This window comes from Enhydra lutris, unplaced genomic scaffold (assembly GCF_002288905.1).
Source record: "Enhydra lutris kenyoni isolate GAN:26980312 unplaced genomic scaffold, ASM228890v2 scaffoldscaffold21, whole genome shotgun sequence".
Classification (NCBI taxonomy): Eukaryota; Metazoa; Chordata; class Mammalia; order Carnivora; family Mustelidae; genus Enhydra; species Enhydra lutris.
This window is the reverse complement of record NW_019154105.1, coordinates 70,306,248-70,329,371: the sequence shown is the minus strand read 5'-3', so window position 1 is coordinate 70,329,371 and position 23,124 is coordinate 70,306,248. Positions and strand designations below refer to the sequence as shown.

Sequence of the window (23,124 nt, the reverse complement as noted above, 5' to 3'; positions counted from 1 at the left end):
GGTGCTTATAAGCCAAGATGACATAAGATGGACAGGCTAATATAAAGGACTAGGGGCATCTGGGTAGTGCAGTCAAGTAATATTCTGACTCTTGGTTTTGGCTCAGGTCTGATCTTAGGGTCATGAGACGGATCCCCATTTAAGGCTCCACACAGCACAGAGTCTGCTTGGGTTTCTCTCTCCCTCTCCCTGCTCTCTAAAATAAATAAATCTTTAAAATAATTTTTAAAAAAGTCTGGATATGTAATGCTGTAAAATATAACACAAGAGCCATGGTCACTTAGGTGTGTTCTGAGCCCTAACATACACTGAGTTGTATATTGCACCAAAACACTCTCTCCAAACACAGCACAGAAAATCAGACTGGACTGAACACTTTGTAGTGGAAGAAGAGTTCCTACACAGCATCAGCAGACAAATGGATAGTGATCTCATGGTTGGAACTAATGAATCTCCTTACCCTCTTTTTATCAGTCACCTGAGAGCCACTTTGTCTCAAAACAAAATGAACAAAATAGAACTAGGGTTTTTTTTCCTTTGTTTTGTTTTGTTTAGATTCAGAAAAGTGTACAGGATTTTCCTCGCTAATATCATAATAATTCATATCATTCCTAAGAGAAAGATTAACTAAACCAGTACAATAACATAGTATGCCACCTTTCTATTACTTACACAACCTGGATTAAAATTGAGCATTGCTTTTCAGATCATCATTATCTCTCTTTTATAAGCTAGGATTTCAACTAATAAAATATGTATGGGAAACTGTCTGCAAGAGGTACTAATTTTATGAAACAAATACAATATAAATCAAAGCTACCATTCCTTTCCAGCTAACAAGGTGTTCTATTTTTTTTCCAATAAATGCATTCATTCTTCAAGGTCAGTCTGTTGATTTTTTTTCCAGCCCATTAGATTCTCACTTAATGTGATTTTTTCTTTTTAAAGAAAATAGAGATATTGAATCAATATAGCTTCCTGTAGAAATGCCTGGAGCAGTCTAATATTTGCATAAATGTCCTAATCACAGACATGGAATCAGTGATAGAAATATATAAGAATACTTATCCATTTAATCAATCATGTTCCTAATACCTTTCAATTTATTTATATTGTACAACAAACATTTTTAGAGCATAGCCCACCAGTCAATCAATTACATATTCCATTGACATGGTTTAAAAAGATAATCAAACATAGAATAGTAACACAATAAGATGCAAGTAAAATATAAATGTTTGCTCCTTCTCAGTAATGTCTATTTAAAAATCACCTGGATTCTTATTGAATAATTCATTCATGGTGAGTATTAGTTGACAAAATGTGTAAAATTTTCTTGTAGAAAAATCTTAAGCAGGATGAATTCAATGAGTGCTTCTTTACCAAAACCAAAGACCATGGGAGGATAGAGTTGGAATGGAATATAAAGATCATGCCCATGGCTTCTTAAACCTAGAAGGTCCACAGATGATACCATCTCCTGAAATTACAACAGCACTTGTGCATGTACTTGTGCATGTGCTTTTGGGGTGGGGGAGAGACAGTGGGGATGATACACAGAAATTTCAACAGATTCTTAAGGGATTGCATGACTCTAAAAGAGAGTAAGAATATCCACTTTATCTTTTTTCTACACATTCATTCTCTACATTCTACACATGTACAATAAGCTCATTATTTGTATTCTACACCTTAGGAAATTGAGACTTTGACAGGAGGATAGATCACCTAAGGCCATAGAACTAGTTAGTGGTTCAGGTGACACTGGTCGCCTAGATTATGACATAAATCGCCATTCCTTTTTCCACAGAACCACTATTCAGAGGCTTCCACTGTGAAATCTTAAAAATTGAGCTTCTTGGGGCGCCTGGGTGGCTCAGTGGGTTAAAGCCTCTGCTTTCGGCTCAGGTCATGATCCCAGGGTCCTGGGATCGAGCCCCGAATCGGGCTCTCTGCTCAGCGGGGAGCCTGCTTCCTCCTCTCTCTCTGCCTGCCTCTCTGCCTACTTGTGATCCCTGTCTGTCAAATAAAATAAAAAATCTTTAAAAAAAAAATTGAGCTTCTAAAAATGGGAAATTTCAACACTGTAATGTCTCCTCTGTCACTCTTCTACACTATTCTTCTCCTAGGGGGAAAAAATAAAACACTTTGGAACTTAATATTAGGAATTTATTTGGAGGGGAGAAAACATCAAAGAAGCAATGTACTTTTGTATTCTAAATATAGGTCAAGGATATGAACTTTAATCTGTGAACTGTAAGTTTTAAACACAGTTAGAGTAGATGACTTATATCATGCAATTTGAGACCTCTACATCTGTTATAATCTTTGTTCACTATGGAGTGGTAGTCAAGAAAATGGGCTCTGAAGCTAGACTATCTGAGTTCAAATCCAGTCTTCCTTACCTTCCACTGTAGGACCTTGGGAGGATAGTTAGCCTTTCTGTGCCTCTATTTCTGATACGATGGGGATAGCAGAAGCATCTACCTGAATTTGGGTTTTTTCAAAGTAGAACCTGATAAGATCTGTGTGTGAGTGATTTACTTGGGAAATGTCTCTGGAAGGAGTGAGAATTGATAAGTGAGACAGAGTTCTACAGGACTATATTATCAAAGCTGTTTCTATATGCAACAGAATGTTCATTCAGCTGGGACATTTATGAACATACAGAATGCCTCTGAGAGTTTTTGATCCAAAGGAGGGGAGGCTGGAGTATTTACCCAGCAGCTCTTGTGCACCTATGGTTGGGGGCTGCCCTGAGAATGTTAAGTCTCCTTCATTTTGTGGTAGTCTCACAAACAAATATAGTGACTTCATGCAGTTTTGGAGAAAACCTGAGACAAAAAACAGATTGACACATAGTTTGTTTGAGGTGAGACACTCAAACAAGTCTGAACTCACACAAAACTATCTGTCACAGCAATGACTGAGATCAGAGTTGAGTCAAAGGACAATAAGGACAGGGCACTGAAAGTACTGGCTACATTATTTACCTCAAAAATTGTAAGAATTCAATAAAATAATTTTTAAAAACTTTATTTATTTGAGAGAGAGAGAGAGAAAGCATGAGTTGGGGGAGGAGCAGAGGGAGATGGAAAGGAAAAAGCAGACTCCCCACTGAGCAGGCTTGATAGATGCAGGGCTCAATGCCAGGACCCTGGGATCATAAACTGAGCTGAAGGAGATGCTTAACCAACTGAGCCATCCAGGTGTCCCACAATAAAGTAATTCATGTTAAAGTGATTAGAATCAATCTGGCATGTTATAAGGGATAGATTCAGGTTGGCTGTGATTTTTATTCCTCTAATATTTACTGAGCACCTACCAGATGCCATGTATGTTGTTCCAAGTGATACAAAAATAATAATAATGTATAATTAACAGACTCTTCTCTCAAGCTCTTTACAGTCTACTGGAGACAGCAGGCAAATTATCAAGCATTTGTTAACCAAAGCAATAAGCTTTATGATAAAGGCATATATTGGGTTTAATTACTACAGAAAGTAGAGAGAAACCATACTCTTGCCAGAGATTATGGCAACCAAAAAGTTTTCACAGAAGATGTGTCTGTACAGTCTCGACAGTAAGTAGGAATGGGCTCAGGAGGGGAAGCATTTCAAGTAGTGGAAGCAACATACACAGAAGCATGTCACAGGTAAAGAAAGAACTTGGAGCTCTTAAAGAAAAGATTTCCATGGGTGAACATGAGGAAACAAATCTGTATCATGAAAAGTCAAAGCATAATCATCAAGGGAAAGGAGTAGAATTTTCTTTAGTTTGTAATAATTCTATGGGGAAGAGGAAAGAGGGAAGGATTCATGTTTTAGAAATTTGTTAGAAGTACAGAGGATGGATTGGTGTGGAAAAACCAAGAAGGAATCAGATAGGAGGCTACTGTAATGGCCTGAGGCAAATGTGATGAAGACCAAAATTAATCTAGAAATGAGGATAAGAGGTAGAATTTATGTTTTGGTGAATGAATATACATGGAAGTTGAGAAAGAATAATTTTTTCAAGATGACCTGCAGGGTTCTGGTTTAAGTAACTGTTTAGTAATGTTCAACGAAGATAGGAAATAAAATAGATATGTTCAACGAAGATAGGAAATAAAATAGATACTATGGCTCAGAGAAAGGAAGAAAACAATAATGAGTTCATTTTGCATATGCTCACTTTGAGTGATCTACCAAGCTCATGCTGCCCACAGCTGCTGTGCTTGTCTCCATTGTAAACTTAGCCAGAAGGAACACGGTGAGGTGAGAAAGACAAAGAGAGGTTCCCATCATACTCTGAAGGGCACTTTGAAGTACTTCTCTGGGCCCCAAACTGAAACCAGACCTTAATGAGTAAGTCTGTGGTATTTTAGTAAACTAAAACTAAGCTATATACAACCGAGTTTAAAATTCCATTAATTTACTATGACATCATTAGAGTAGATGTTAGGTGCATAATGGGTGTTTTAGAATATGATATAGATGAATGTTGTGTCTGAAATACCACCACAGATGATTTATTACCCTAAAGATATGGTTCTTTCCAGGAATTTGTATTTTAAAGGTACAAATACCTTTGGATACACAGATTGAGATGTTATTACTCATTGACAAATCTATGCTTTTCCTCATTAATCTAGGTGGAAGAAGGTCACTAAGGGAATGGGAACTTTGATGTGAAGACAGATGAATGGGGTTATTTGAAGCTCAGAGGTGGAGAACAGGAGGGAAAGAGACTCTAATCTTTCTTTAGAATCAGAAGTCATTATCAAGGGGCCCAGAACCTTTCAGGAGGGAAGGTGGACTTGGGTTGGGGGTGTGAAATAAAGGACAACTTCATTATTTCAGCTCTTTGTGCTTAATTTTCAAGTGTTCGGCATGAGGTGTGTGGTGTGAGGCAACTGTAATGGAAACATTGAAAACAGACTGAGTTATGGTTGCAGAATACTGATAACAGTTTGCTTGTATGTTTGTTTGTTTTACAAAATTAGATTATTTTTTAGTCATGAGAGTTTACCAATGAACGTGAAACATCCCCTTGGTTGTGTGTAAAGTCTGAGACCGAGGTCCAATATCAATGTTCAGTTTAAAACATTAAGTTAGACAGTGTAAAATTTTATAATAAAGGTAAATCTTTATTTAATCATGTTAATATAAGTAAAAGGGCTGTAATTTGTAAGAAGACCTAAGCCAGTCTCTCAGCTTATAGAGCAAGTGAACTTTTCTGACAGATCATTTTTTTCAATGAATTAATAGCATTGGTTTTCTTGCCTAATAAACTGGTACCATGAGCATCAAATCTTCATCTCCTCTATTAAGTGAAACTATTTCCACTGCCCTCCTACCACATTCTTTCATTAGGCAAGTTCCTTAGGTCAGAGTTTCTTTTACCAATTATAGGCCTCATCAATTCCCCAATCTCAGTTTTAAAAGGCTCTAATAGGAATTTAAGTTTCCTCTAACTAACAAGCAATTCCATTAGAAAAGGAATGGGAGAGGAAAAAGTGATTACAGAATTAAAGAGAAAACACATGTGCTCATCTATTCAGGACTACTCTGTGCCACATTCTCTGAGAAGCATGATATCTAAGGGGCTCACAGTCAAGCACGAGAAAGAGCTATGAGGTGTATTAACCGCTTCCAGACAGGGCAAAAATCTTTAACCAAAGAACCAATTATCTAGAGAAGCAAGATGAACTGCCAATGAGATGTAATTAGTCTATCTGTCAGTCAATAAATACATATCAAGACAGACACTATTTTAGACTCTAGAGTGGGAAGTGGGGGAACAAATGCATTCTGCACCAAGTAAGGGCTGGGAAGAAGATGAAATCATGGTAGAGGATAGCTGAGGGTGCTTTTAGCTAAGGTGGTCATGGTAAGCCTCTTTGAGGACACAGAGTAGATGATCCTGCAAAGCTTTGAAATGAAAATATGGCAAAAACAAAATTTCTAGGCAGGAATAAACAAGCTTCCCACATGTGAGGGACAGGAAGGGAGCCGATGTCACTGCAGCATAGTGAACAAAGGAGAGAGAGAAAGAGTCAAAGGTTATTCAGGATTCAGATTGTGTGGGACCTTGAATGATGTAGTTAAGAATTTTATGGTGACTAACATAACACAATAAAATTTAAAACAAAACAAAACAAAAACAAACAAATAAATAAATAAATAAATAAAACAAAAATAAATATAAAACAAAATTAAATAACAAATAATAAAATATATAAATAAATAGTGAAATAATAAGATAAAATAAAATTAAAATTAAAATTAAAATTAAACAATAAATATATAATAATTAAAACAAAAATAATAAGTAAATAAATGGCATTCATTCAGGTGACTGGTTCAGCACAAGCAAAAAAAACAAATAAATAAAAGCCCTCTTTTATGTTTTTGATGGCATAATTTATATTTTTATATTATATATTCATTAAAAATTATTATAGTCATAAAAATTAATTGATTGGTTAAAGTAATTTACATTTGATTTTAAGTAGAAGCCACTGGGGGACTTTAAAATGGGAATGCCATGGTCTAATGTATGCCATAAAAAGTTTTCTTGGCAACTGTGTGGGGAACTAGCTTTAGGGGAGCAATAATGGAGGTCAGAAGACTGATTAGGAGATTGTGACTATAGTGTAGGTAAGATGATGGTGGCATTAATCCAAGGGAGAGTTGACAGAGGCTTGGACCAGGGCTATAGATATGGAAATAGTGAAAATGCATAAGATTCATTATATATTTTGGAAATGAACTGGCAAGATTTATTAATTTATTAGTGAATTTGATATGGACTATGAGAGGAAGGAAATCATGGCTTACTCACTGTTACCGAGATAAAGGAGGCTAAGTGAGGAAAACAAGGCAAGAGTTTTCTGGTCATGTTAAGTCTGAGATTCTAATTAGAAAGCCAACTGGAGATAAGTAGGAAATTGAATATACAAATACAAGAGAGGTAAAGGGGAGGTCCAGGCTGAGGATATAAATTTGTGAACCATTTGAAAGGAGATGCTTCTGAAACTATCTTAACAAGACCCAGGAGGTGTATTATTCAGCTCACATTTATGAGCTACCTGCATGTGTAAAGGAGATTCTAGTCCTTGTGCTGGGATAAACAGGATGGTTGTCTTTTAGGAGTTTATGACATAGTATATGCATGTGTGTGTCTCTGGGGTGAGTGTAACACATAAATAAAATACACAGCAGAAGGAAATAGGTACAAAAGAGACCAAAGCAAAAGGGAGTGGAATCTAGTGAAAGATGTGATTAATTCCAACTGAACAATCTGTTTCTCAGAGGCTATGGCATTTCAGGTGACCCTAAAACAATGTGTGGATATTAGTAGGTGGATGAACAGGGAAAGGGTTGATGGTCCAGTGTGGGCAATAGCAGGGAGGTGCAAAAGCAAATACAGAACACTATCGTGAAACAGGAAGGAATGAACAAATAAACACAAAACAGTGTCCAACAGTGAAGGAGGTTAGGGTCTAGGTAAGGAGAACTGCATGTACACAGTAATGAAAGTGGTTTTCCAAAGGGGTCAGAGAAGAGTGTGAAGTATGAAAGCAAATCAATACTACGAAAGCTGATGCCTTAAAGACCTAGGCTAGCAGTACAATTGCTCTTGAGCTCTGAATCCAGGACATGGATACTCTTAGAAACTGATGCTGGAGAGTAAAAATTAGAGACCTCCCACTCTAGAGACAAGAAAGAGATGGGTTAGGTGCATCTGGGTGGCTAAGTTGGTTAAGCTTCCGACTCTTGATTTCAGCTAAGGTCATGATCTTATGGTCATGAGATCAAGCGTGGATTCTGCTTGAGTTTCTTTCTCCCTCTGCCTCTGCTTGTCCTCTCTCTCTCTCTCAAAATAAATAAATGAAATATTTAAGAACGAGAGGGAGCGAGAAAGAGAGATGGGCAAGAGATAGTAGACTGTTATGCCTGCAAATTCTCAATAAAAAAATAGGTCTGTGCTGTCTCTTGCACTTTGTCATGCACCATAGCATTAATTTGACTAAAATTAATATCAGGAAAGAAATTAGAACACTAGTGTGATACTAGAGCAGAATAAAATCCAAAGGTCAGTGTCTTCTACTAAAAAATCACCTTATTTACATTTCCTATTGCACGGAAACCATTGCCAAGGAATATAAAGCCTACAAATGACAGATGATCTAGCTACCATGTACTTATATTTCAAGGTGACAGAACTCTCTAATTGAATTCAAACTGTCTCTCAAAAATCACACGAGTGGTGCCTGGGTGGCTCACTCATTTGGGCAACTTAATCTGGTCATGATATCTGGGATTGAGCTTCAAGACACATCCTCAGGCTCTGCACTTGGCAGGGAGTCTGCTTCTCTCCCTCTGCCTCTGCCCTCCCTCCTGACTCTCTCTCTCTCTCAAATAAAAACAAATAAATTTTTAAAATCATGTAAGCTACACACATGCACACAAATGTACGTATGCACTTATGACTCTCCCTGTGTTAGATATACTGAGATATTTCTTGATCTGAGATCTATTGGCTAAACTATTTTTTACAGGAAGGGCTAATTGCCTGAACTTTGATGCATACACCTGTCAAAGACCAGACATGATAGAAGATACTGCCATCTCATATTCATTCCTGTATTCCTGAAGTTCTATAACTTTTAGAGCATGAATCACAAAGTAGAGATTTGTGAAGAGAAAATGGATGAACGTAGAAACACATAAGCAAGGTAATACTTATTTGCCAGTAGTAGTAGCAGAAAGGGTGGTGACCAAAATTTCTGCTGGTGCTGTTTTCCCAGAAGAAAATGAGTTGATCTGGATTTCCAGCAGGTGAGAGCCATCTGGTCCCATGGATAACGGTACTGCATGCCTGCCCTCCAAGTGATTCCTAGTCACTGAGTTGGCCTCAAGCACCATTACACCAGATAATATTTAAAACTGAATGATAATATCCAGTATAAAACCACTGTGGGGTTTTGTTTCATGTCTTCATTTTGTTTTCTTAAACTTTCTGTTAGTATTCCTTTTAAGAGAAAAGAAGAAGGCATATTCATAAATACAGTCTCAAAGGCTTTTCTTAAAGCCATTCCTCACAGAGCTCAATAATTATGTCTCCCTTCCAACCTAGAGTGTGTAATTCCAAGATAATCAGAGAAAAACTTGCCATCTGGACATCATAAGAAAATAACTAGTTTCTGAGGCCTGCCTACAGCCACCTGAACTAATGCAATCATAGTGGAGTTAGATAACACTCATGTAATCACTGCATCTGAGATGAAGGCACCTTCAGGCTCATTCTCATACAACTATTCCTCTCTGTGACATTCCTTTAGCCTCTGCTTAAAGATTGGTAAGAAGTGTTCTATCCCCCTCCAAAGGCAGATTAGACACATTTGGACTGCTCTAATCATTATAAAATTCTGTTTTTCAATCTGAGTTGATAACTGCTTCCATTTTTTGTTGAACCCCTGGAAACTACACAAAGCACAATACCTTTATATTCAGCAGCTGAAATATATGAAGGCAAGAATTATAAACACTCTAATTACAACTACTTCATAACTATTTATTCAATTTCCAGTACCATATAACTATTCTATTTTTATTTTTTTAAAGATTTTATTTATTTATTTCTCAGAGAGAGAGAGAGAGAAGAGAGAGCACACAAGCAGGCAGAGGCAGAGAGAGAAGCAGGCTCCCTGCTGAGCAAGGAGCCTGATGCGGGACTCGATCCCAAGACCCTGAGATCATGACCTGAGCCGAAGGCAGCAGCTTAACCAACTGAGCCACCCAGGTGTCCCAACTATTTTATTTTTAATCAACCATTCCATCTATGACCTGGTTGCCAAATCATTCATTGATTAAATCTTCTGTACTTTATGTTTGTCTTTTTAAAAAAATGAAGTCTTTAACCTAAAATTATTTTAGACTGACAGAAAAATTGCAAAGATAGAAGAGTTTCCACATATCATATGTACTCAATTTCCTCTATTATTAATATCTTACATTAGGATGGGACATTTGTCACAATTAATGAAACTATATTGACATATTGTTATTAACTAAAGCCCATGGTTTATTCAGTATTTCCTTAGTTTTTACCTAATATCTAGGATCCAATTTAGATATACCATTACATTAGGTTTCTCTTGACTGTGACAGCTTCTTAGACTTTTCTTGTTTTGATGACCTTGATAAATTTGAGGACTACTGGTCAAGTATTTTGTAGAATGTCCTTCAGTCAGAGTTGTTTGATGTTTTTCTCATGATTGCAGTGGGGTTATGGGCTTAAGGACAGAGACAAGAGACATAGAGTGACATTGTCAGCACATCATGTCAAAAGTGCATGGCATATCAAAAGTGAACATGACATTACTATTGATGCTGACCTTGATACCCTGGTAAGGTAGTGTGTGTCAGCTTTGTCTACTGTAAACTTACTCTCCCCTGACTCCCTTTTCAATACTGTATTCTTTGGAAGAATGTCACTATGCAGAATACATATTTAAAGATGAACCATGAGAGACTATGGACTCTGAAAAACAATCTGAGGGTTTTGAAGGGGAAGGGGTGGGAAGTTGGGTGAGCCTGCTGGTGGGTATTATGGAGGGCACGTATTGCATGGAGCACTGGGTACATAAACAATGAATTCTGGTACACTGAAAAGAAATTTTAAAAAATTAAAAATTAAAAAAAAAAATGAGTAGTTCAGCTCTCTCTCCTTGAGGGTAGAGTATCAGTATGCATTATTTGGAAATCATTTACATGTGCTATTTGTCTTTGTCCCCTATTTATTTATTTATTTATTAAATCAGGTATTTATACCTGTATGGGCCCATGGATATTTATCTTGTACTGTTGGTTACAACACAGTATTGCTTTTTTTTTATTTTGCTCATGGAATGTTCCAGCTTTGGTTACTGGGAGCTCTTTCAGTTAGCTTTGTATTTCTCTGAAATACCCACATCATTGGGGGAGGGTTGTTTGTTTGATTTTGTTTATTCAATTCTTTGTTAAAGTACTTCCTTATTTTTAGGTACCCTAAGATTCTCTGGGATCATCTTGTATATTTTCTGCCTCATATGTAAAATCAACCATTTCTCCTAGATGGTCTGCTTTTTGTGGTTGGTCTTTTTGTTTATTTGTTTTTATTATTGGAGGTAACATTAGAATCAAGCATTGAGAGTTAGGTGTGATTATTGCTATTGGGATGAGGTTGCTTCTTGGTTCTTTCAGCTCAGAGGGTAAAAAAAAATATGTCTATAAATTTACCCATGTTATATGCATATCTAAAAATATTTCTGTATGTAACTATCTGTATCTATATTAAGCTAAACATGAGTTCATGTTGCTGGTTCTAACTCTAATCCATTATCATGATTCATTATAGCCTCCCCCCTTGCTTATCTGTAAATTTCCGCTCCAACATTGAGAATCTGGCTCCCACCATGTGTCACCCATTTACTTAGCTATTCAATTACAGTATACTCGTATAGCAGTGCCAGAAGTGTTAACTTGTCTCCAGGTGAGAAACAACATATACAGTGTTTATGCATGTTTCTTTTGGTTTTAGTCTTATGGACTTAACTCATTTCCAAAATTACAACCTTCTTTCCATTTTACCCCATTCAGTGAGTTGTTTCATACTTATGTAATACAGCTAAATTATTTTGTTAAATTCTGTATTCTATCCTAGAAATATTCCCAACATACAAATGATTTTTTAAATTTGCATACATTAAGTTTTACTTATTGTGCTTTAAAGTTCTGTGGGTTTTGACAGATATGCAATGTCATGTACCCATCATTATAATTTAATACAGAATTGCTTAACCATCCTGAAGTACCCCCCATGTTTCACCTATTCAGTCCTCTTCTGCTCTCCCTGAGCACTTGACAATCACTGGTATTTTTACCATCTCTATAGTTTTGCCTTTCCAGAAAGCCATATAATCAGAGTCATGCAATATGTAGTGTTTCTAGGGCACCTGGGTGGCTCAGTGGGTTAAGCCTCTGCCTTCGGCTCAGGTTGTGATCTCAGGGTCCTGGGATCGAGTCCCGCATCCGGCTCTCTGCTCAGCAGGGAGCCTGCTTCCTCCTCTCTCTCTCTGCCTGGCTCTCTGCCTACTTGTGATCTCTCTGTGTCAAATAAATGAATAAAATCTTAAAAATAAAACAAAAAAATATGTAGTGTTTCTAGGTTGGCTGATTTTACTTAGCTATATGCATTTAAGATTCCACTATGCCTTTTTGTGCCTTACTAGCTCATTTTTCTTATTGCCACCTGATAGTGTATTTTTCTTATTGATAAATAATATTCCATTATATAGATGTGCTATAGTTTATTTATTCATTTTTCTAACAAAGGACATCTTGGTTTCTTTCAGTGCTTTGGTGATTTTGAATAAAACTACTACAAACATTCATGTGAAGGTTTCTGTGAAGACATAAGTATTTTACTCAATTGGGTAAACACATAAATACTACAATTATTAGATTATATGCCAAGATTATGTTTTGTTTTATAAGAAACTGCTAATCTGCCATCTGATGTGGTTATATCACTTTGCATTCCCATCAGAAATGAATGAGGGTTTGTTTTGCTCCGCATCCTCACCAGCAATTGGTATTATCAGTTTTAGAGGTTTTAGCCATGCTAACACCTTTCATAATGGCTTGTCATTGTTTTATCTCAAAACTCCCTAATGACAAATGGTGTTGGGAATCTTTTTGTATCCTTAATTACCATCTGTATGTTTTCTTTGGTGAGATGTCAGTTTAGATCATTTACACGTTTAAAAAATCAGATTCTTTAAATTTTAAGAATTCTTTATACTTTTTACAAAGTAGTCTTTTATCAGATATGTGTTTTGAAAATATTTTCTCCCTGCCTGTGGTTGTCTTTTTATTCTAACAATGTCTTTCTCAGAACAGAAGTTTTTAATTTTAGTGAGTCCAACCAATTTTTTTATTATTATTTTATGGATCATGCCTTTGGCATTGTATTTAAAAGTCACCACCAAATCCAGGGTCACCTAGGTATTCTCCTATGTTTCCTTCTAAAAGCTTTGTAGTTCCACATTTTTACAATTACCTCAATTATCCATTATGATTTAATTTTTGTGAAAGATGGTAAGCTCTGTGTTCAGTTTCATTTTCTTGTATGATTGTCTAATTATTCCAGCACCATTGGTTAAAGACTATCCTTCCACCATTGAATATCCTTGGTTGATCAGTTGACTATATTTGTGTCAGTCTATTTCTGGGTGCTATTTCTATTTCATTAATTTATGTGTCTATTCTTTCACCAATCTTATGCTCTGTTGATTATTACTGCTCTATAATGAGTCTTGAAATCTTTTTGTATAAGTCCATCAACTTTGTTCTTCTTCAGTATGGTATGTCTATTTTAGTTGCCCTGTCTTTCCACATAAACTTTAATCAGTATCTACAAAATACATTGCTAGGATTTGAGTTGGGATTGCATTGATTGTATAGATCAAATAGGAGAGTCCACAACTTAACAACACTGAGTCTTCCAAGTCACCAACACAGAATATCTCTGTATTTGTTTAGATATTCTTTGATTTCATCAGAGTTTTATGGTTTTCCTCATATAGATTCTATATATATTTCTATTTAAATTCAATTAGCCAACATATAGTAAATCATTAGTTTTTGATGTACTGTTCAAAGATTCATTAGTTTCATATAACACTCAGCGCTCATCACATCTATATGTATTTTATTAGATTTAAACCTAAATGTTTCATTTTTAGTGCTTTTGTAAATAGCATTTTTTAAACTTCAAATTCAAATTCTTAATTACTGGGATGTAAGAAAACAGTTTTAGTTACTGATATGTAAGAAAACAATTAGCCTTGTCTTGCAAACTTGCTATGCTTGGTTATTTCTTCTGGAATTTTTTTTTGTCAATTTTTTTAGGATTTCTAGATAGACAATCATGTCATCTGCAGACAAGTGCTTCCCAATCTGTATAACTTTCATGTTCTTTTATTGTGTTACTACATTAGCTAGTACTTCTAGTATGAGACTGAATAGAAGTGGTAAGATTGGACATCCTTGCCTTGTCCAAATCTCAGAAGTATATAGTTTCTCAATATTAAGTATGATGACTAAAAAAAAAAAAGTATGATGGGGACCCCTGGGTGGTTCATTTGATTGGGCATCTAACTAAGTTTTGGCTCAGGTCATGATCTCAAGGTCATGGGATCGGGCCCCATGTCCAGCTCAGGGCTCAGTACAGCGTCTGCTTGAGAATCTTTCCTTTTCCTTCTCCATCCCTTTTGCTCCGCATCCTATTTGCATGCACACACTCTCTTTCTCACTCTCTAAATAAATAAATAAAAGCTTCTAAAATAAATAAATACATAAATATATAAAAATAAATAAATAACATCTTATTAAAAAGTATGATATTATCTATAGTTTTTTATATAGATGTTCTCTTTCAAGTTAAGGAACTTCCCCTCCATTTATAGTTAGGTAAGAGTTTTTATAATTGAGTATTGCATTTTTTGTCAAATATTTTTTGCATTAATTGGTATGACCATGTAATTTTTATTCTTTAAACTATTGATATGGTGGCTCTTTGTCTTTAAAAAGATAATACTTCTTGTCCTTCCATATATAGTACAGTTGAATATTACCACCTTTGTTTCTACTAATATAAATAAAACATGTATTAATTTTCTAATTTGATTGGAAATTTGTGCTTATATCAACAAAAGTTCCAGACTTATATTCTTTCATGATATTTTCTTAATTTAGATATTTTTAATTCTTTACTGATGTAATTGTTCTTTTATCCCTCCACATATGATGTTATGTTTATTATTATTAAGTTTCATAATAGATTCATTCAACAAGTGTTTATTGAATGCCTTCTATGTGCCATTCTATTCTAGGTGCTAAGGATTGAGCACTGAGCAGACAGGTAATATCCTTGCTCTTATGGAGCTTTCATTCTGGTAAAGGTGACAAAGCATAACTAAGTCAATAACTGCATACAACAGATCCTAATATGTACAATGGAAAAATAGGGTAAGGTCTGTGAATATATTGGGATATTAGAGGTTGGGGTGCCAGTTCACTGAGTATAGTCAAGAAGAACTTTTCCCATATAATGTGATACTTGAAGGATGAGAATTTAGTTTGAGATTTTTCTTGGACTCCTGCCATCCAACATGTATAATCATTCACAGCTTTGTATTGTTAAAATAATCAACAAGATAAGGCAAGAACAGAGCTTTGTGATTGTATTAGTTTTAAACTGTGTCAACTCAGTGAAGTGGGAATTACATTTCCCAGAATTCCTTTCCCTTATGGCTCTGAGTTAAGATTGGCTACAAGAAAAATTTAGGTGAGATAGGAAGACAAAAGTAAGGCAGCAGTCATCTTTAAGCCTGGAAGGTTAGCACTGGGCCAGGCACTCTTGCAGCTCCTACAGATTGATTCTGAATCTGCTGGCTGATCCCACTGGCATGCAGCAGCTGCCAGAGCCACAGCCCCATCCAAGCTTCTCCCACTCCCAGGCCAGGAGCATGTTTGGCCCCCAACTTCTCCTGACAGATATCTCCATGATCAGAATTGGAAATATGGAGTCTGAGGCAGGATCTAGACCACACTCATCACACATTTCTATTTGTCCTTATTTTCCCCAATTTCACATCAATCTTTTCTTCCTGAGTTCCTGCAGTGCTGATTTCAGGTCCAGCAAAAGCAATGACTTACACAGAATTTGAGCCAGTTTTTACAATTGTATAAAGTCAAATCTCAAAAAACAATGCCTTATTTCACATTATTCCTAGGAGTTTCACCTCTGTAACTGAACCCTGATCAATACAGGGACCCACTATCAACTCCTTTCCTCAAATGATTTATGATTCAACTTAGAGAAGACAAGCATTCAATGAACTATAATTCCTTTAGCTATACTATTACCTGCACCACATTTCTTCATATGGTGTCTAAGGATATAAGGATATCCTTAGGAAATTTATCAATACCAGTCTAAAATCAAAACGATTACACCTATAGCTTTCCTGAGGACTCTCACTCTTCAAAAGACAGCATTTAAAAAAAAATAAAGTTAATTTGGCATGATTCCTGGTGATCACCATTTTTAAGAGCTGACAAGTTACCCATTTAATAATTCCTTCCAGAATTTCGTAGGAAATTGCTGTCAGACTCACGACCCAGTAATTTTCAGAATTCATCTTTTCCTTTCTTTGAAAAAAATAAAAAAGGCACCTCTCTGCTTCCCTGTGATTCTTCAGAGATTACTAGTGGTTTTTCTCTAATCATAGCTATAAATTTTTTCTATATCCAAGGATATAATTTGTCTGACCCTGGAGACTTCTATTAATTTAAAGCAGTTTGACATGCTCTTACTATTTCTTATCAAGATTGTTACCAGCTGTGGGCTAAGGTCTATTACCCACTTGCTCTGACCAAGTAAAAAACAAGTAGGGTGCAGCCCACAGAAGAAGCAATGCTGTTCAGTATGTGGTATATTGTGGTACTTCTCAAACACTAATGTGCATATAAATTACTTAGGATTTTGCAAAAATGTAGGGTTTTCTTTAGCAAGTGTAGATAGGGCTTGAGATTCTGCATTCGAACAAGCTCCCAGAGGTAGCAATACTGTTGGTTTTCAAGTAGTGAGGATATAGTGAGATGCAGAAGCACACTTACCGGAAAGCTAACAAAGGTCTAAGGTCCATCACTTGCACTACCTGCCTGGAGCACTGGAAGTTGCCAGGAGCTATAGAATATTCTAGGTGAATGGGACGAAACCAGGTTGCAACTAGGAAGCATCTCTACTCAAGCATTTCTGGTAAAACACTTAAGGATCTCAGAAAAAAAGAGACCGAATCTTCAAGTTTTGAGTAATTTGTTGTCATTTCTTATCTCATTCTTAATATTCAATTTGTATCTAATCTTGTAAATTATTTTACATTCCTTTACTCAATGTAGGGTCCCCCAAAATATGTGAATTTCAGACCCCACAAGGCCCGGATCTATCCCAGTGAAGACTATGAAATCCAGAGCTACACAAACCTGGTATTAAATGCCACATCTGCCAGTTACTGTGAGGTAACGCAGACACATACTCTGGCCTAGATTTGAGAATGATCATGAAGAATGATGAACTCAGTTAGAACTTGCTTTTAATCTGACTCATAGAATAGCAACAAGAAATGCAAAAAAATATAAAAGACATAAGTACAGAGGAGGAGTGAGTAGCCTCATTGCTTTCCTTATATCTCATGAATATATGTCCCAAACCTCATGGTTTTGGCAATCTGTGTGAAGGGAGAGGCCCACCTAGGCAGAGTGTTCAACAATGGTGGACTTGTTTTATATGGGCTGGACAGACCCTACGGTTATCCCCAATACTCCTCATTCCTATTGTTAAGGGCTTTGTGTAAACTTCTCTCCACATGACTAGCTTCTAATCAACAGAATATAGCAAAGGTAATAGAATGTCACTCTTGTGATTACATTAGATCACCCTGGAATGAAGGACTAACTCACCCACTAGGCTTGAAGAAGTCGTAATCTGTGAATATGTGTGAATGTCCTATGGAGAGAGACACATGCCAGGGAACTGCAGGTGGCCTCTAGGAGGCCTAGCCAGGTCTAGTCTCTAGGACCTAAATCCTATAATCACAAGGACTGAATTCTGACAACAAACACATGAGCTCCAGAAAAGAATGCAGCCTGGCCGACACCTTGATTGCATGCTGGTAGCAATCTGAGCAGAGTACCCAGTTAAGCCATGCCCAGACTCTTGACACACAGAAACTGTAGCATAATAAATGTGTTGATTTAAGCCACTAAGTTTGTAGTAATTTGTTACATAGCAATAGAAAAATTGAAAAATTAAACCATCAAACCACATTGGCACCTAGCAACCACTTATACGATTTTATGAGGCAACGATTCTTCTTCTGAGGGAGGCACATCCCCCAAGCCCAATATCCTGGTTCCAGAACACAAAGTTCTTATGCAAGGCTTGGAGCTACTTCTTCTCTTAGTCTGCCTTTCAGGTCTTGGGAATTTTCTATGTACATCTTTAGGGAACTCTATGAAAGACCTTAGCATAGTTTACCAGAAAGAGGAGCTATATAATTTATAAGGCCCAGAGGAATATGAAAATGTGGATCCTCTTGCTCAAAAGTTTTTAAGAACTTCAGGATGGTGAGAACAGAACATGAAACCAAGTATGGGCTCATCAGAGCAACTACTCATGATGTTGGAAATTCTGCCCTATTAGATATGCCTCGAGCAGATCATTTAAACTGAGTCTCAATGCACTCCTCTGTAGAAAATGGCATGCAGTATCTGGCAACACATAATACTGTGAAATGTGTGTTTTGAAGCTCCTCGTCTAGCATAGGTAATCAACAAATGCTTGCTTTTTTATCTTCTTTTCTGTCTGCTTGTTATTGAGCCATCAACCTCAAGCACACAATCCTTCTTTATTCTTTTTTTCTCCTAACACAGATAATATAGTAACTTCAGTCATCCAAAGAAAACTGGTGACACGTAATGCCAAAAGATGATGATTTTTGTGACTTGTTACTTGTTTTCAGATTTTTCCTCAGAACTCAAAAAAAAAAAATAGCAAGTTACATAGAGATTTACAACACAGATTCAGAAAGAGCCCAGGGTTTTCCAATAGATCTCTCTCATCTTACTGTCTACTCTTAAAAGCCAGTAGTTAGAGAGCTTTCCCCTACCCTGAGCAATGTGGCATACTCTTATCAGTATTAGTGACACAATGATAGAGAACATCAAAGGGCTAAGTGCTGGGAGTTGGAAGGAGGAGCTATAAGAACTAAGGCAAGTAAGTGGGTAGATTGAGAAAGACCCTTTGGTGTTTCTTACAAGGTAAGCATACAACTCACCAACACGACTTTGTTGGGAATCATTATTTTAGAAAGATTTCCATAGTTTCTCTTCTAGGAATAGAAAGGGTTATGTTTACTTCCTATGTAATTTTTTGTTTGAGTCTATAGCTTTTTATAAATTGCTACTCCCTAACCTCTCCATCATATAAATTTGTGCACAGGTAACATATGACTTTTAATATTGGGGAAGAAATCAATTCATACTGAAAAAGATGGCTGGAGGCTGGGGGTCTAAATTCAGAGTGTTTATACTTACCCACACACATAAGAGTGAGAACCATTGTAGCTTCTAGAGAACAAATTGAATTATCAACTTATTTCCTTTCATGCAAATATGAAAGGCAGCTTTCCGTGTGCATGAGTAGAGTTAATACAACTCTGATTTTTAGTGATCTACCATTAGAGCCTATTCTAATTTAGTCACTAACAGAATCACAGGCAAATGTCCCTGGCATCCTAAGATGAAATTCAGAATATCTTTTCTGAGATAATTTTATATATGTATATGTATGTGTGTGTGTGTGTGTGTGTGTATATATATATATATATATATATATTTTTTTTTTTTTTTTTTTTTGAGAGGAGAGAGCACAAGCAGAATGGGGGCACAGGGAGAGGGAGAGAGAGAATCTTAAGCAGGCTCCATGCTGACTGTGGAGCCTCAATCTCATTACCCTGAGATATGAACCTGAGCCAAACTCAAAAGTCAGACACAACAAACTGAGCCTCCCAGGCACTCCTGAGATCAATTTAATAAATAGCAGTTATAAGCAATGAAATTATTAAAATTATAGCTTTATCATAATTTTAATTATTAATTTATTTAAATAATTATTATATAATTAACATTATTAAAATGATAGATTTATTATAATGGGTTGAATGGTGTTTTGTGGGAAAATCTAAATATTGGTAACAATGTTTTAATCATATAAGATCTCAAGTAAGTCATTTAGAAAAACATTTTTAAAATACAGACACCATATAATTTGGGATCTGCATGGATCTATAAACCACCAATAGTAAAGACCAGAGGAGATTATTAAAAAAAAAGACAATGACACATTAGTAGTATATGTTTACTATCCTATCAAAATTTTTGCTTTCTACTCTTTCTACAAATCTAGAACTCCTAGCTTTTATTATTATTATTAATTATTCCATACCAGTGTGGTACACTGAAGTCAATACTAGTATGGCACTCCTCCATCTTTCCTATATTCCATGTTCACAGAAAAAGAAAAAATGTAGTGGTTGAAACCATGAGAGGTTGGTCCATGTTCCACCTAAGAGATCAGGAGGCTGTATTTGGCTTTTAAAGAACAGAAAAGTAGACTTTGACTCTAAAGATAAAAATAAACAAAGGGAGAAAAAGAATGGAAGAAGGAAAGCAGGAAGGATGAAAAGAAAGCTAGAAGGTCATTAAAATTGCATGGTGATGTAGGGTCACAGTGCAGAGACCTCAAAATGGAGTAGCAAAGACTGTAAACATATGGAGTTGAGCTCGAAACTAAGGTGGCAGCAGGTATAGGAAGAGATATCTGCAGTGCTCTTTAGAGAAATGAACTCATATTTATTAAACAAATATCATTACTTTTATGTTCACAGGAAAAAAAGAAAGAATAGGGCAATTTCTGGCACCTCAATGACAGCTCAAACAAGTTCAGGTTCAATTTAGAGAGAATTACATCTTTTATTTAAAACTGAACATTATTTTCACAGTTTATTAATGTCAACTCCATAAAGCTAAGTATCTGCCTTTCAACATATGATAAAATCAAGTAGATTTTCTCATCTCTGACCTTCAACAAAATTCCAGAAAAGCAGTACTGAGAGTTCTAACTAAGGCTGAATATTAGAGGAAACTGAGAGAGGGGGATAGGTTGGAAGAAATGTTCAGGGATAGATAAACAGGACATACTCAAAATACAAAATGGTGAGGAAAGCAGGACAGGAAAGCAAAGTTATATTTGACCTGATACATGCTCAGGACACATGCATTTAGTACTAAGGAATTTAGGCATTAATAAATTCCAGGAAAACAACTTTCAACTTAACCGAAAATTCAATTCTGTCTAGACTGAATCTGATCTTAATGTACTTCTCATAAAGGTGTCAGAAGTTACATGATTGTTTCTTTTTCAGTTGTGAATATAAAAATTAATGAAATATAGAGAGTTCCTATGAGCTCATTTATCTCAAGACCTTAGAGATTTTAGAAAAATCAATCTCATAATGCTCACTAAATTTGTGAACTAAGAAGTATTGAAACAATGCACAATATTATTGCTGTGGCTCTTTACATACATATGAGATAATCTCAATATGGCAGATTTTCAATAAGACAGTGGTAGAGTTGGGTATTGGCATAAGAGTAGTTGTTAAGAAAGCAGAAGTGGGGGCGCCTGGGTGACTCAATCATTAAGCATCTGCCTTAGGCTCAGGTCATGATCCCAGGTCCTGGGATTGAGCTAGAATGGGGCTCCCTCCTCAGCAGAAAGCCTGCTTTTCCTTCTTCTACTTCCCCTGCTGTGTTCCCTCTCCTGCATCCCTCTTTGTCAAGTAAATACATAAAATCTTAAAAAATTTAAAAAAAAAAAGAAAGAAAGAAGTGGAGTGAGGTTGTTCACATAGAGATTTATCCTATAGGGATGACTAGGTAAGCACTTCTTTCACCAAATCACAAAGAAAACTGCATTCTGCCTGTCCCATATAAGTTTGCCTCTGCTGAGAGGTCATCTCGCTGTTGCTCCTACTCCCATGGTCTGGACTTGACTCCTCCCCATCTCTGTCCAGCTGTGAGCAGGTTCTAGCTCTGTGTAGATATGTATAGGAGGGAACAACTTTTAGTCATTATATGAAGAAACCTCATAGCAGCCAATGTTGTTCAATATGGAATAGGTCATCTTATAAAGAGATGATTTTCCTGACACCAGACACACATGCACCATTCATAGGCACAGATAAAACACAAATATAAAGTGAATGTTTGTGGTTGGATTAGATGAATATTTCTTATCTTTGATTTAATGAAATTTGAGAAGTATTTAAAAAAATCACAGATGAAAAATCAGATTGGAGGGAAGATTTTGCAATGGGGAAAAGAATCTACGGAGTCAGTAAGAATGAATCTTTATAAATTAAGATATAAGCCTTCATTTAAGGTATATAAAATTGACATTACAATATTAAACATATTGAAAATAACAGCAAAATAAAACTTTATGAAAATGGCCTTTCCATGATAAAATAAACATTAACAATAAGAATTTAATTACTGCTGGGACGCCTGGGTGGCTCAGTCAGCTAAGTGTCTGTCTTCAGCTCAGATCATGATCCCAGCATCCTGGGATCAAGTCCCACATCATGCTCTGGGCTCAGCGTGCAGCCTACTTCTCCCTCTTTCTGCTGCTTCTCCTGCTTATGCTCTCTCTCTCTCAGACAAATAAATAAAATCTTTAAAAAAAAGAATTTAATTATTGTCTTTTAAAAAATTACTACAGAAAGGCCACTGCTTTACTTGTTAGTTAATGGTTCAACTGGAATGACTTATACCTTCTTTTTGTCTTGCTAACTTTTTTTAGAGAAACCTTATTTTAAAATAAGTTGGATGTAAATTGAATTTAAATAAAAATAAAAATAAAATAAGGTAGAGGTCTTCCCTATTAGCAATATTTATGTTAGAGGGAGGACTGCAGCACCATGTATAGACAATTTTTATTGACCTGGCTTCCTTTCCTCTCTTCTCAGTGTTTAGTTTTCCCAGTTTCATTTTTATGTGTCCCTTGTGAAAGATTAATTTTTTTAAACACCACATTTTGCTACATTGGGATTATGATAAACAGAACTTTAGATCCTCTGTGTACTCTGCAAAACATTAAAATGATAGAAAACATACATTAGAAAGAATAGAGAATGTAATAACACTTCATGTAGCATATTACCCACTTTCTCCCAATCCCTCCCCCCAACCTCATTCTTACCAGTTACTGAGGCAGGTTCAGCACCAAAAGTATGAGGATCTGGGTGGGAAATAGTCAACAAAAATCAGGTTGAGAGGAATGGCAGAATGGCTGAGAGCAGGTAAATGTGTCTTGTTGGACTTGCTTTATAAGAAGAAAAGATTTTAAGACTTTTCAGGTTAAGAAAAATGCCAGAGAATTTTGGTTTCAGCTCCTGTAGGTAAAGAG

The 23,124-nt window shown here is 36.1% G+C and overlaps 1 pseudogene; it reads left to right on the top strand.

Annotated features, from left to right (window-relative positions):
- The window catches only part of LOC111148890, a 40,683-nt pseudogene that overhangs the window by 9,525 nt on the left and 8,034 nt on the right, over positions 1-23,124 (top strand).